This window comes from Desmodus rotundus, chromosome 2, assembly GCF_022682495.2.
Source record: "Desmodus rotundus isolate HL8 chromosome 2, HLdesRot8A.1, whole genome shotgun sequence".
Lineage (NCBI taxonomy): Eukaryota > Metazoa > Chordata > Mammalia > Chiroptera > Phyllostomidae > Desmodus > Desmodus rotundus.
Genome location: NC_071388.1, coordinates 22,557,318 through 22,569,249, shown reverse-complemented (window position 1 = coordinate 22,569,249; position 11,932 = coordinate 22,557,318).

Below are 11,932 nucleotides of genomic sequence, written 5' to 3'. Positions count from 1 at the left end.
GTATATTTGTCTTTTACTACTTGGCTTATTTCACTTAGCATAATGCTTTCCAGTTCCATCCATGCTGTTGTGAAGGGTAGGAGCTCCTTCTTTCTTTCTGCTGCATAGTATTCCATTGTGTAAATGTACCATAGTTTTTTTATCCACTCATTTACTGGAGGGCACTAAGGTTGTTTCCAGGACTTGGCTATAATAAATTATTTTTTAAAGATTTTATTTATTTTCTTTTTAGAGAGAGGGGAAGGGAGGAAGAAAAAGAGGGAGAGAAACATCAATGTGTGGTTGCCTCTCATGCATCCCTTACCGGGGACCTGGCCCACAAGCCAGGCATGTGCCCTAACTGTGAATCAAGTAAGTGACCCTTTGGTTCACAGGCTGGCACTCAATCCACTGAGCCATACCAGCCAGGGCTCTGGCATGAACTATTATCAGTAAAAACAGTTATCACTTTGAAAGCAGTGCCTTAATGAAGACAGAGTTTGACTTGGAAATCATTGATTTTAAATCACTGAGCTATTGGGTTGCCCCAAAAGTTCATTTGTTTTTTTTCATAAGATGGTTCTAATAGTGTTTAGTTGTCTTTAACTCCATTTGAAACAATTTTGTTACATTGTATTGTGATAGCTGTCATATCAGTGTGCATTTAAAAAACCTTCCAAAATTGGTGAATTTTTGTGTAGCCATTTTAATATATACAACATTTTTGGCATGTCATGCTTTATTATTTCAAGAAAGGTAAAAATTTATTATTTCAACTGGAGTACAAGGAAGACTTGTGCAGTGTATAGAGAAGGTGCTGTGGCTAATCGAATGTGTCAAAAGTGGTTCATGAAGTTTTGTGCTGGAGATTTCTGGCTGGACGATGCTCCACAGTCAAGTAGACCAATGGAAGTTGATAATGATCAAATCGAGACATTAATTGAGAATAATCAACATTATGGCATGTGGTAGATAGCCGACATTCTCAAAATATCCAAATCAATAAAGTATTGGTGAACATGAAAAATGTGTTTTTTATTTTATGGAAAAAACCATAAGGGCTTTTGGCCATCCCCATATATGTCTATTCAATTCAATAGAGAACCTCTGATGACCTGGGATCTGGGCAGGTAGAGATCTTCACAGAACTTTGCTGAAGGCATATCCTTCCCTGGGAAATGTCTTTTAAACCACGGTAGCCATTTACATTTTAGTGTTAAGGTTTGCAATTCTTTTCTTGAGAGTTTTTAATTGGGATGGAAAGCGTGAGGGCATCGAGGCACCCAAGGGGTAGAAAGAGGGGCTCCCCCTGAACAACAGAATGAAGAAAATGGATGATGGAATTTCAGTCATTCTTAAGAATGTGTGGGAGGGTTGAGAGAGCTGTGGGGTTTCGCTGGTGGTTTTGTTATTTTTTTGGAGAGAAGAGAATTGGTTGGTTACTTGTTTTTAAGTTGGTTAAAAAGAGAGAAAAGGAATAGTAGTAAGAGAAGAACATTACAGAAATTTCACCATAACTTAGTGTAGCTACCTGGGCCCTGGTTGGGGAGGAGGAGTAAGGTGGGTAGGGAAACAAGTTCTAGAACATAATATTTAATCCAACTCTAAGCACAAAAGACCAATCAGAGAAGTCCAAATAGTGGGGCATTCTTTAAAAAATATCAGTGTCATGAGAGAAAAAGAAAAAAAAAGCAGCGGAATGACCTTTAAACATCTTCGTTAAAACATTATGAACTCTCTTATGGCTAGTTAGAAATGCAGGAAAATGAAAAACTAGTGAAACAATTTTGTATTTAGTACACTATAATTTAAAACACTAGAAACATTGAGGATTAAAGTATTTTATTTCTTTGTAAACCCTTAAAGGATAGTTTGAGCAGTTCTTCTGAGTGCATAACTAATTAGACGGATCAAGTATCTTCTCTATGCCTTTGCAAACTGTCATACTCTTTTCTAAGTTTGAGTCAGCTTGTGCCATTTTATCGTTCGCACTTATAATGTCACGCAATATTTCCAAAAGTTTATTTAATGTGATGTTTTTGTCAATGTCACTTACTCCAAGACATCTTCATTCTTTTGATCACATCCGCTTTCCTCATTAATCTTGCTAAGTTCCCCTTCACTGGGTTCCTCTGGCTGCACAGCTAGTGTTTCTAATGGTGGCAGCGTCAGTACCCCCAGCTGTCTATGCTACAACTCCATTTATGTTTGATTCTGATTTCACTTTCAGCACTGTCACTTTTAATTTTTTTCCTGCACCTTCATCTTTTTTGGCCAAATTCCTCTTTCAAAACTTCATTTTTATAGAACGTCATGTAAGTTTAGCACTGGGAGACGAAGAGGCAACACGATTGCATGCCTTGCCGTCTGTGCACGAACTGGATAATGGGTGTGTGGTGAGCAGACACTGACGGATTTGGAAAGAAGTGCTGTGATGGGTCAGGGCCACTGGTCATCGTGAGCATCTGTGAATTAGCTGGTGCTTTGAAAACGGAAGTGCTGGCAGTGAAGTTTGTACTTTATGCAGTTACAATTAATATACCACAGTAACTGACATTTGAATCATGTCACTGTGTAACTGCCTCTATGTGTGTGTGTGTGTACATATGTATGTGAATTTAGATAAAGTGTATAGAACAGGTGTCCATTGTACTATTCTTTCAACTTTTCTTTAAGTTTCAAATGTATCATAAAAGTTAGGATGGAGAAACAAGTCATGAAGAGATAAGACAATGCAATCAAAAACCGAGTGGAACAGTTGCTAATAAAAACAGACCGACCAGTATTCCTGAGAATAGAAAAAGCTATGGAACCAGGCTGCCTGGATTGGAGTCCCGCCTCACTCAGCAGCTGTGTGGTTGTGGGCAAGTTATGTAACCTCTCTGAATTTGTTTTCTCTCGAAAATGGAGATAAAATGCCACATATGTCATAGAATAATATGATTAAGTTGCACATATGAAATACTCAGAACAATAGTGGTACATAGTAATTACTTTGTAAGTGTAAGCTTTACAGGTTTGTTAAGATAGAGAAGACTTCATTATGTTTAGATTCTGATAAGAATCTAAAAGAGAGAGGTTGAAGTTAGAAGAAGGGATAATTAATGGTGTATGGTCCCTAAAAAGGTGGGAGGGGAGGGGATACAAAGAAGAAACAGAGGCACTGGCTTGGACTAAAGGAGGAACATTTCTCTGTTAACCAGAGGGAAAGAGAACAGGATGGGTGCAGGTGTTGGTCGGGTGGTAAATTTGCTGGGGAGAAGATATTACAGTACAACGGCTTCTGTATTCTCCAAGAAATAAAAGGAGAGTGAGTAGCAAGGTCAGGGATTGGAGGCTGAGGAGAGTGGGGAAGACCTGAAACAGCCTTGCAGAGAGCGAGGGAGCCAGTTGTCCAAAAAATGTAACTGGATTATTGGCGGTGCTGAGGGCCCAGGCCAGTGACCTTAAAATTATAGTCACATCAATTTGTCCTTCTGTGTTTCTCGGTTGTAGTGCCCAGATGCCTGGGTTCAGACATGGAGGATGTGGCTTGTTAAGTTCATCCAAGATTGAGGTTTTTCCAGTGATGTGAGGAAAAGATAAAGAGACAAGGGAATTTACGATATTGACAAGAGGATTGCGGGAGGTACGGACCGTGAAATCTAACCTGAAAGGGAGGGAGGTAAGAGAAGCCCAGTGTTGAGAGAAAGTAAAGGGAACCGTGAATGGGGGCAGGGTCCTCCTGGGGGCATGTAATGGTCCTAGTGAGAATTATTTAACAAGCAAACTAGCCGTTTCTTAAATTAGGGAGCATGTTCTTTGTAAATAGGGTGTTCAATCGGGGCTCTTTCTGTCTTAGTTTTGGTTGAGGCCCTACAGACCAGGAAGTCTACAATAGGTGCTAGAACAGAATGAGAGGCTATATCACCTAATACAGAACTTGCACAGAGAGGGTCTGTGACCCTTAATCCATCATCCACCTGGAGTGTGTACAAGAACTGGAGTTGAAAAACCAACAGAGAAGTTTTCTTTGGAAAATTGTTGGAGTGGAGCTTTTTCTTTCCCTTTATTCTAGGTGGAGGGAGAGGTGCTCCTCTCTCCCTAAACCAAGTGAGAGAGATACTTCAGGGAAACCACCTGAAGAGCTTCAACTGTGCCTCCTTGAGTTTGAAGAGTCTGAGGGCTGGTAAGAGAAATTGAACAAATTAGGTGGGGTGGTGGTGGAGAAGGCGGCTTCATTAGGAGCAAGCTACAAGTCCATCAGCAGTGGCGCAAGGGTGGGAGCAGCCTGCTATCTCAGATTCCACGGCTGCCTGGAGGGAGTGGCTACCAGACGGCCAGGGGCTAAGGAAGAAATTGTAGGAAGCCAGGAGGTAGGCAAGATACATTGCCTCCATTGCGGGGACTTACTGGAGTGTTCCAAAAAGGGAGTATCATCTTAAAATTCACTAAAACACCCATTGAAGGAAAGAGTGAGCAATAGGACTTTGTCATTCCAGAGGCTGCCATGGTGGGTTGTTTCTGTGCCAATTGAGTGAAACCTTGACAACCTCTTCTCTCTCCTCCTAATGCGAAGAGCTATCCAAACTAGGGGTGAGATGGGAAAGACAGAAGATGCTGCCACCAGTACTCCCTTCCAGCCAGCAGCAGTAACAAGGTGGGGGAGAAGAGGAGCTGTAGCTTTGAATGTGGTTCAAATTCTACTGAACACTTAAATGATTGAACTGAGACTAAGCTTGTGACTGAGAGTTCCCAGGACCTAAAGTAGCCAGAGGAGTTAGTGATCTATCCTAAGGGCAAGGAAAACAAAACAAAAACTAGTTTAGGAATTGAAAGGGCAATTGAGAGAAAAAATAAAACTTGCCTTATAATTCTGTTTTGTAGAGTGCAGCTCATTCACTGTAATACCAATTACTCCAAATTAGTGAAATAATAATGGCAAGGTCCAGAGCGTGGCTTTGGGACTGGTTGGCTCTGATGGACTGGAGTGGAGAGTCATTGAGGGCAAAGAGGCCAGGATATGAGAGATATGGTGTTGGCTGTGTCATCTTTGTGGATGAAGTCTTCCACGGTGCTGGCCAAGGTTGAGGTAGAAAGGCTGCAAGCCATGTGTCCAAGGCCAGTGGTTCTCCAACTTTGGAGTGTATTAGAATGACCTAGAAAGCCATTAGAAGATACAAAGACAGGCTTGCTACAGCAGGATAGGGCCTGAACTTCTGTATATTTTTACCAAGTTCCCACGCAATCTGGAGTTTACAACAAAGTGTGGGAACCACTGCTCACTATTCAGTGGAGAGAGGTACCTTTCTAGTTGGTACATAACAGTATCTATCAGAAGAAAAAAGGGAGGGTAGTTTAGTCAAATAGAGGGGACCTCTGGGAAGCAATATCTTGCCATCAGGGCTGGGAAAGTAGTGGTCTGGAAACAGTAATAGGGACAACTAGCTTCCCAACCCATTATCCATAAATACCACATTTCCTTTTTTCTTCCCTCTTTGTGAAAGTGAGTGTTATGAATTGAATTATGTCTCCTCAAAAAAAGAAATGTTGAAGTCCTAATCCTTTGTACCTTAGAAGATGAACTTATTTGGAAACAGAGTCACAAAAACTTGGCAATAGATGTGATTTAGATGAGATCATAGTGAAGTAGGGTGGGCCTCTAACCCAGTATAATTGGTGTCCTTCAAGAAGATGGCAATGTGCAGACACAGGGAACACAGTGTGATGATGGAGGCAGAGATTAGAGTTATGCAGCTGGAAACCAAGGAGCAGCACAGCTCGCTGGCCAACCACCAGGAGCTAGGAAGACACAAAGGATCCTCTGGCAGGTTCCAGAAGAAGCGTGGTCCTGCTGACACCTTGACTTTGGGCTCCTGGCCTCCAGCTCCAGGAGACAATACACTTCTGTTGTTTTAAACCTCCCAGTTTGTGGTACTTGGTTAGCCCCAGGAAACTAATACAATGAAATAACGGATACGATGAGATATTCCTTTTACATTGCGCAATAAATTATCTCTCTCACATCCTGCCCACATTGTGTTCCTGTCCCTTTGCACTGAACTTGCAGTCTCTCTCAGAACACAGAGAAACCATGTGTAAGTCAATGGGTGCCATTAGAGCAGAAGAAAGAAAAAGTTCACTTGACATACTTAAGCTGAAACACTCTGTGTTCTGGATGGAGTAGTCGGCCCCCATACTGGCATTTGGAGTTATTATTGACAAATGAGTCAGTTCATACAAGACTGGTAGCTTATTTGAGTAGGTGTAAGTTAAAGTTATTTTGAAAAAAGGAAAAGAAACCTGTAAAATATGCCTGTATGCTACTCTCACAAAAAAAGCATTCCCAGGAGAAAGCCGAAAACTGTCTTCATCAAAGTGCTGAGAAAAATTCTCAGCAGCCACACATAACACGTTCCACCTGCCAAAATCCTTCCACCTCTGCTGATTTTCATAGCTATTCTCTTCTTCCTGATATTGAAAGAAAGTCATGGGCTATGGAAGTGCCCAAATGACCACATTAACTAACCCCGAGAAAGATTAATTTCCTGATTTATTTAGAAAAGGCTACCAAAACCAAGCAGTAAAGTGCTTGCTTCCGAGCAGGAAGAGAGAGACACAGCAGATCTCATGCAGCTTTTCCCCACTTCCCACAGTCCCTTGGAGGGTGCACAGCTGCCTGTGACATGTCAAATCAAGACATACCTCATGGTCCAGAAATGCTACTTCTAGAAATTTCCCTCACAGGAAGAAAACCAAAGGGCCTGATAAAGGACTAGGCTTATAGATTCTAGAACAGGGATGGAGTCTGTGGGTACTAGCTGAGCTGGGTAGTCCAAGACTTATGTCTGGAAAGGGAGTTATGTGTTACAGCTCCTCTCTTACAGCACGACCTTGAGCATGGACTGTAGAAGAGATGGAATATGTTAAAAGGGCATCTGGGCCACAGAGACTTGTCCCGGCTTTGGCTGCACATACATGGTTCCAAACTTCTCTCTCAACTCATAAACTAGCCTTCTCTTTGATAATTTCACTTGAATGCTCTCTAGCTACCTGAAGCTCGCCATACCCCCAAACTAAGTTCACCCCAGCCCCATCTCCCTCCCCCAAATCTTTCTCTTCCTCTTGAATTTTGTTGTTATACGCTCTCCTAAACTCTCCCCCAAAGAATTGTATACTGGTACTGTCTCAAGTTGCTCACCTCTACCAGAGTCCCCAATCTGTCTTCGGTACCCTTCACATTCCTGAGACAGCTTGGTGAAGGCCTCCAGTGACCCTGGCAGAGTCCAAGCTAATGGTCACTTTATTTTCCTCATGCTTACTTCTCAGCAGCATTTAAGCACCTCCTTCTCAGCTGACTATTCTCTCTTGACCTCTAGTACTTTACACATCCTGGTTTCCTTTCTGCTTTCTTTCCTTGTTCTTTCTCCATCTCTTAACATTCTCCTCTTCAATCTCTAGAATACAGAGTTCCTCTAATATATCTCAAAATACCATTAATATATACTGAAATACCATGTATCAAGTAGGCTCCAGATTTGTAAACATAATTACTAACTTGATGTCTCTCTTTCTCTCAGTGTCTCTCAGGCATCTCAAACATAAAATAGAACCAACCAAACTCTTGATTTTCTTTCAAAACTTATCAGGTCAACCAGTCCTTGCCCAGTATTCTCAACTTAGTAAATGGTATTACATTTCAGGTAATGCTCAAGCCAGGAACCTCTCCATTGCTCTCATTGCCCACATCTAATCCATCTCTAATCCCTATGGTTCTACCTTCACAGAACATTTCAAATGTGCTTATCTTTATTCCTCTTCTATCACTTTGGGCTAAGCCAAAACCTGGCCTCCAGATTGATTTCTCTGATACACCTCTTGCCACTCACTGCCACCTCAATCTCTTGACCCAGAACAGAGACTAATGTTTAGAGAACTTGTTCCTATGGCCTCCAAGGCCATGCATGATTTAGCTTCTGCTAGCCTCTCCAAGCTCGTCTCATTCCATTCCCTTCTCTTCTTCCCCCACAGAGATTAGACCTGGTGTTCTTTCAGTTCCTGGGACCAGCCCAGCTCTTTCCCGCCTTAAGGTTTTGCATAAACTGTTCCCTTTTCCTTGAACTCTCTCTGCCTACTCCTTTTATGTGTATTCCCTTTGCCTAATTACATTTGACATTAGGTACAGTGATTGACTCAGTAGGTTTTCAGTAAGTGTCCTTGCTGACTAAGGGCACCAAATGGATTTGACCAGAAACTTTACCTACAACCCTCTGGTCAATGAGGAGGACAAGAGGAAACCATTCACTCTGTACAAAAAATGCCTGGTGCTCCTTTTCCTTAACGGTTCTACAATCTCAGTGGGAGGGCAAGAAAATAGCCAAAATAGTGACAGAATAATATTTAGGTAGCATGAGACAATGTAAATGCTTTCAGAAACAGGTAGGGTATAAGTCACAGATAAATAACAAATACTCTCTTAGGCGGCAGCAGTATAGAGAGACAACTAATTGCCAAGTGATTACCATAGACCCACGGTTCCCAATATTTTCACCAACAAGGATTGGTTTCATAATGCTTTTCCCACAATGGCCCCGTGTTTAAAAAAGCCACTTATCTGGTAAACAAACTACATTTATCAGATGATAATTTACTTCCTCATTTTTAATCATATGAAATTCCTAATTAGACATATATAACCCCTAATTAAAGCATTTAACTAATCAGTAACTTTGTTTTTGTATAGATAGAATTTTCACTGGGCTTTTTGAAATATTTAAAATATCTTGCAAACTTTCACCTGATATTCCATTCAAAGCTTTAGCATTTGTGTTTTGTAAAGAAAATAATATACAGGGTTCATTTATCCTTTTTCTTTATAAACGTCTCCCTGTGGCTCTTTGCTGATTAGTAACTGTAAAGCCAATCAGATTCCTTGGGGGAGAGAAACTTACCGTGGTGGAATTCCGATACAAGATAGTCAAGATGTAGATAGTCTACCAGAGAACCAAAATTCATGAACAGACGGCAGAGCCTTGCTCTACATCTTGGCAGATGCCACTGTAGAACCTAACACGCCTCCTCTCTTCTCCAATGGTTGCCGTGCAGCAGTAGAGAGAGAAATGGGGAGGAAAGAAATGAATAAAACTTTTCTCTTTAATGGAACTACAGGGTATCTTTTTGTCCTGTTTTTATGATAGGAAGTAATATTACATACTAGTCAAAAGTAATTCAAACACTAAAACTCTATTTTTCCTCTGTACTTGTTATGTGGTTTTAACACTAGACACCATGAGATCCTAAATAATTTCCATCAAGGGAAGGAAGAACATATAAATATTTTATGTCTATAAAAATGAACACTCACTCATGTGCTTCAAAAATGTCTGAAATAAACTAATACTTTTTGGTCTGTCACACTTTGAGAACATTTCCTAAAATCTGACCATTATCAACCAAATTGGTGCTTCTATAGAGGTGTTCAAGATATACAAGCAAACCATGTTACATAAGTTCTAAAGAAGAAGAATGTAAATCATACAGTCATTGAGCAACTTAACGCCGGAAGTCAAGATATTTCAATTCATAGTTTTGCTAACAGGAGCTGAATCTTCTATATTTTAATAGCTTTTGTGTAGGAAGCAAGCTGTAGTTTAGCTGGAGGAAATTTTATTTTACTAGACAAATGCTTGATAGATCAAGCTTTTTTCGTTCTTAATGTACCCCCACGATGGATCCAAATTTTAACTTTCCCTGTCAAGATGTTCAGAAACGTCCTCATCTTAAGACCTTAAAGGACTCTACAAATTTTCCTGTACATTTTAGCTGCAGAAAAAACACCACTAAGTATGGTGGTAATTCTTCTGAGTTACCTCTGCAAAGCTGGAATCCAAGGCTATAGGTTCTACATATATACATTTTCTTTTATTGTGGTGAAATATACATAACATAAAATATGCCATTTAAGCATTTAACCAAAATATGGCATTAACTACATTCACAAGATATTGTTCAACCATCAGCACTATTTCCAAAACTTTTCCATCACCTCAAACAGAAACTCTGTATCAGTAGGTATATTTTATGCAACATGTTACGTATTTATTCATTAAATAAGTAGTTTATCTACTAAAAACACATTTATCAAGAACTCACCCTATGTATTATCCTGTGCTCAACACTGGTGATGAACAACGAACAACCGATGAGCAAGCGTGGACCACAGAGTGGACCGCATTTGAACAGTTGCGCCTTTCGGTGAATGGCCAAGTGAGCAATGCAAACATCAGTAATACTGTTCATACTCGCTCTCTGACCTAAGAGCTTTAGGTGTGCTAATTTATTTAATCCCTACAACAACCCTATGAGGCAGGCACTATTACTGCTATCCTGATGCTACAGGTAATGAAACTGAGGCAAAGGGAGATTGAGTAACTTGTCCAAGGTCACATGGCTAGTAAGAGTTGGAGCTTGGTTTCCAACCCAGGCTGACAGGTCCAGAGTGTGGGCCCTTAAAGCACTATTTGTAACTACTTTTAACAGATACATTTTATTGAGGTGTAATTTCCATAAAATAAAATGCACTCAATTTAAGTTATGGTTTATGAGTTTCAACAAGTGAATACAACCATACTATAATCACAGTCAAGAAATAGCACATTTTTGTCACCTTAAAATGTTCCCTTGTATCCTTTTGCTGTTCATGCTCCCTGACCCACAACCTCTAGGCTTTGGCAAGCTTTAATGTGCTTTCTGTAACTACAGATTAGATTTTTCCTTTTAGAATTTCATATAAATAGAATCATACAGTATTTGCATCTGGTTTCTTTTGCTCAGCATACTGTTTGAGATTATTGATACTGTTCCTTATATTAGTAGTTCCTTTTAGTAGCTGAGTAGTATTTCATTGGGTGGGTATTTCATCATTTGTTTATCAGTTCATCTGTTGATGAACCTAGGTTGTTTGCAATTTTGGTTACTATGAACAAAGCTGCTGCAAACATTCACGCACAGATATACACTGACCATGTTTTCCTTTGTCTTGGGTAAATACGTAGGAGTGGGATTGGTGTGTTGTATGCTAACTGTATGTTTAGCTTTGTAAGAAACTGTCCAGTTATTTTTCAAAGCAATTGAAGCATTTTATGTTCTTGCCAGCAATGTAGGCCAGCTCTAGTTGCTTCTTGTTCTTTCCAGCAGTTGGTATTTTAATCTTCTTCATTTTAGCCTTTCCAGTGGTTATGTAGTGGTGACTCATTGTGGCTTTACTTTGCACTGCTCTGAAGACTAATGATATAAAGCATCTTTTCATGTGTTTACTGGTCATTCACAAATCTTCTGTGAAGTATCTGTTCAAATTATTTACTTGCCCCCTTTTTTATTGGAGTGTTTTATCTTCATACTACTGAATTGTAGGAGTTCTTTATATGTTCTGGGTACCAATCTTTTGTCAAATGTGTATTTTGCAAATATTTTTTCCAGCTTGTGGCTTGTCTGTCTTTCATTTTCATGAAGTTCAATTTATCATTAAGCCATTTGCTCTTATTTTTGTTTTAAGAAATCTTTGCCTATCCCAAGTTCAGAAAGCTTTTCTCCCATGTTTCCTCATCCAGTCTTTTACAATTAAGTGTGGTGTTAGTTGCAGGCTTTTGTAAATGTCCTGGCTCAGGCTGAGGAAGTTTCTTTCTACTCATGATTCACTGAGAAATTTTATCATAAATGAAACATTATCAAATGCTTTTTCTGTGTCTATTGAGATGATCATATTTTCCTTTATTCTATTAATATGGTAAATTACATTAGTTAATTTTTTAATTTCAAATCAATGTTATTTTCCTGAGATAAACCTCACTGGACCATGATATAGTATCCTTTTAAATATTGCAGTGTTTAATTTGCTAATATTTTGCTAAGGATCTTTGCATCGACATTCATGAGGGATATTGTTCAATGCCTTTCTTTCCTTTATAATGTATTT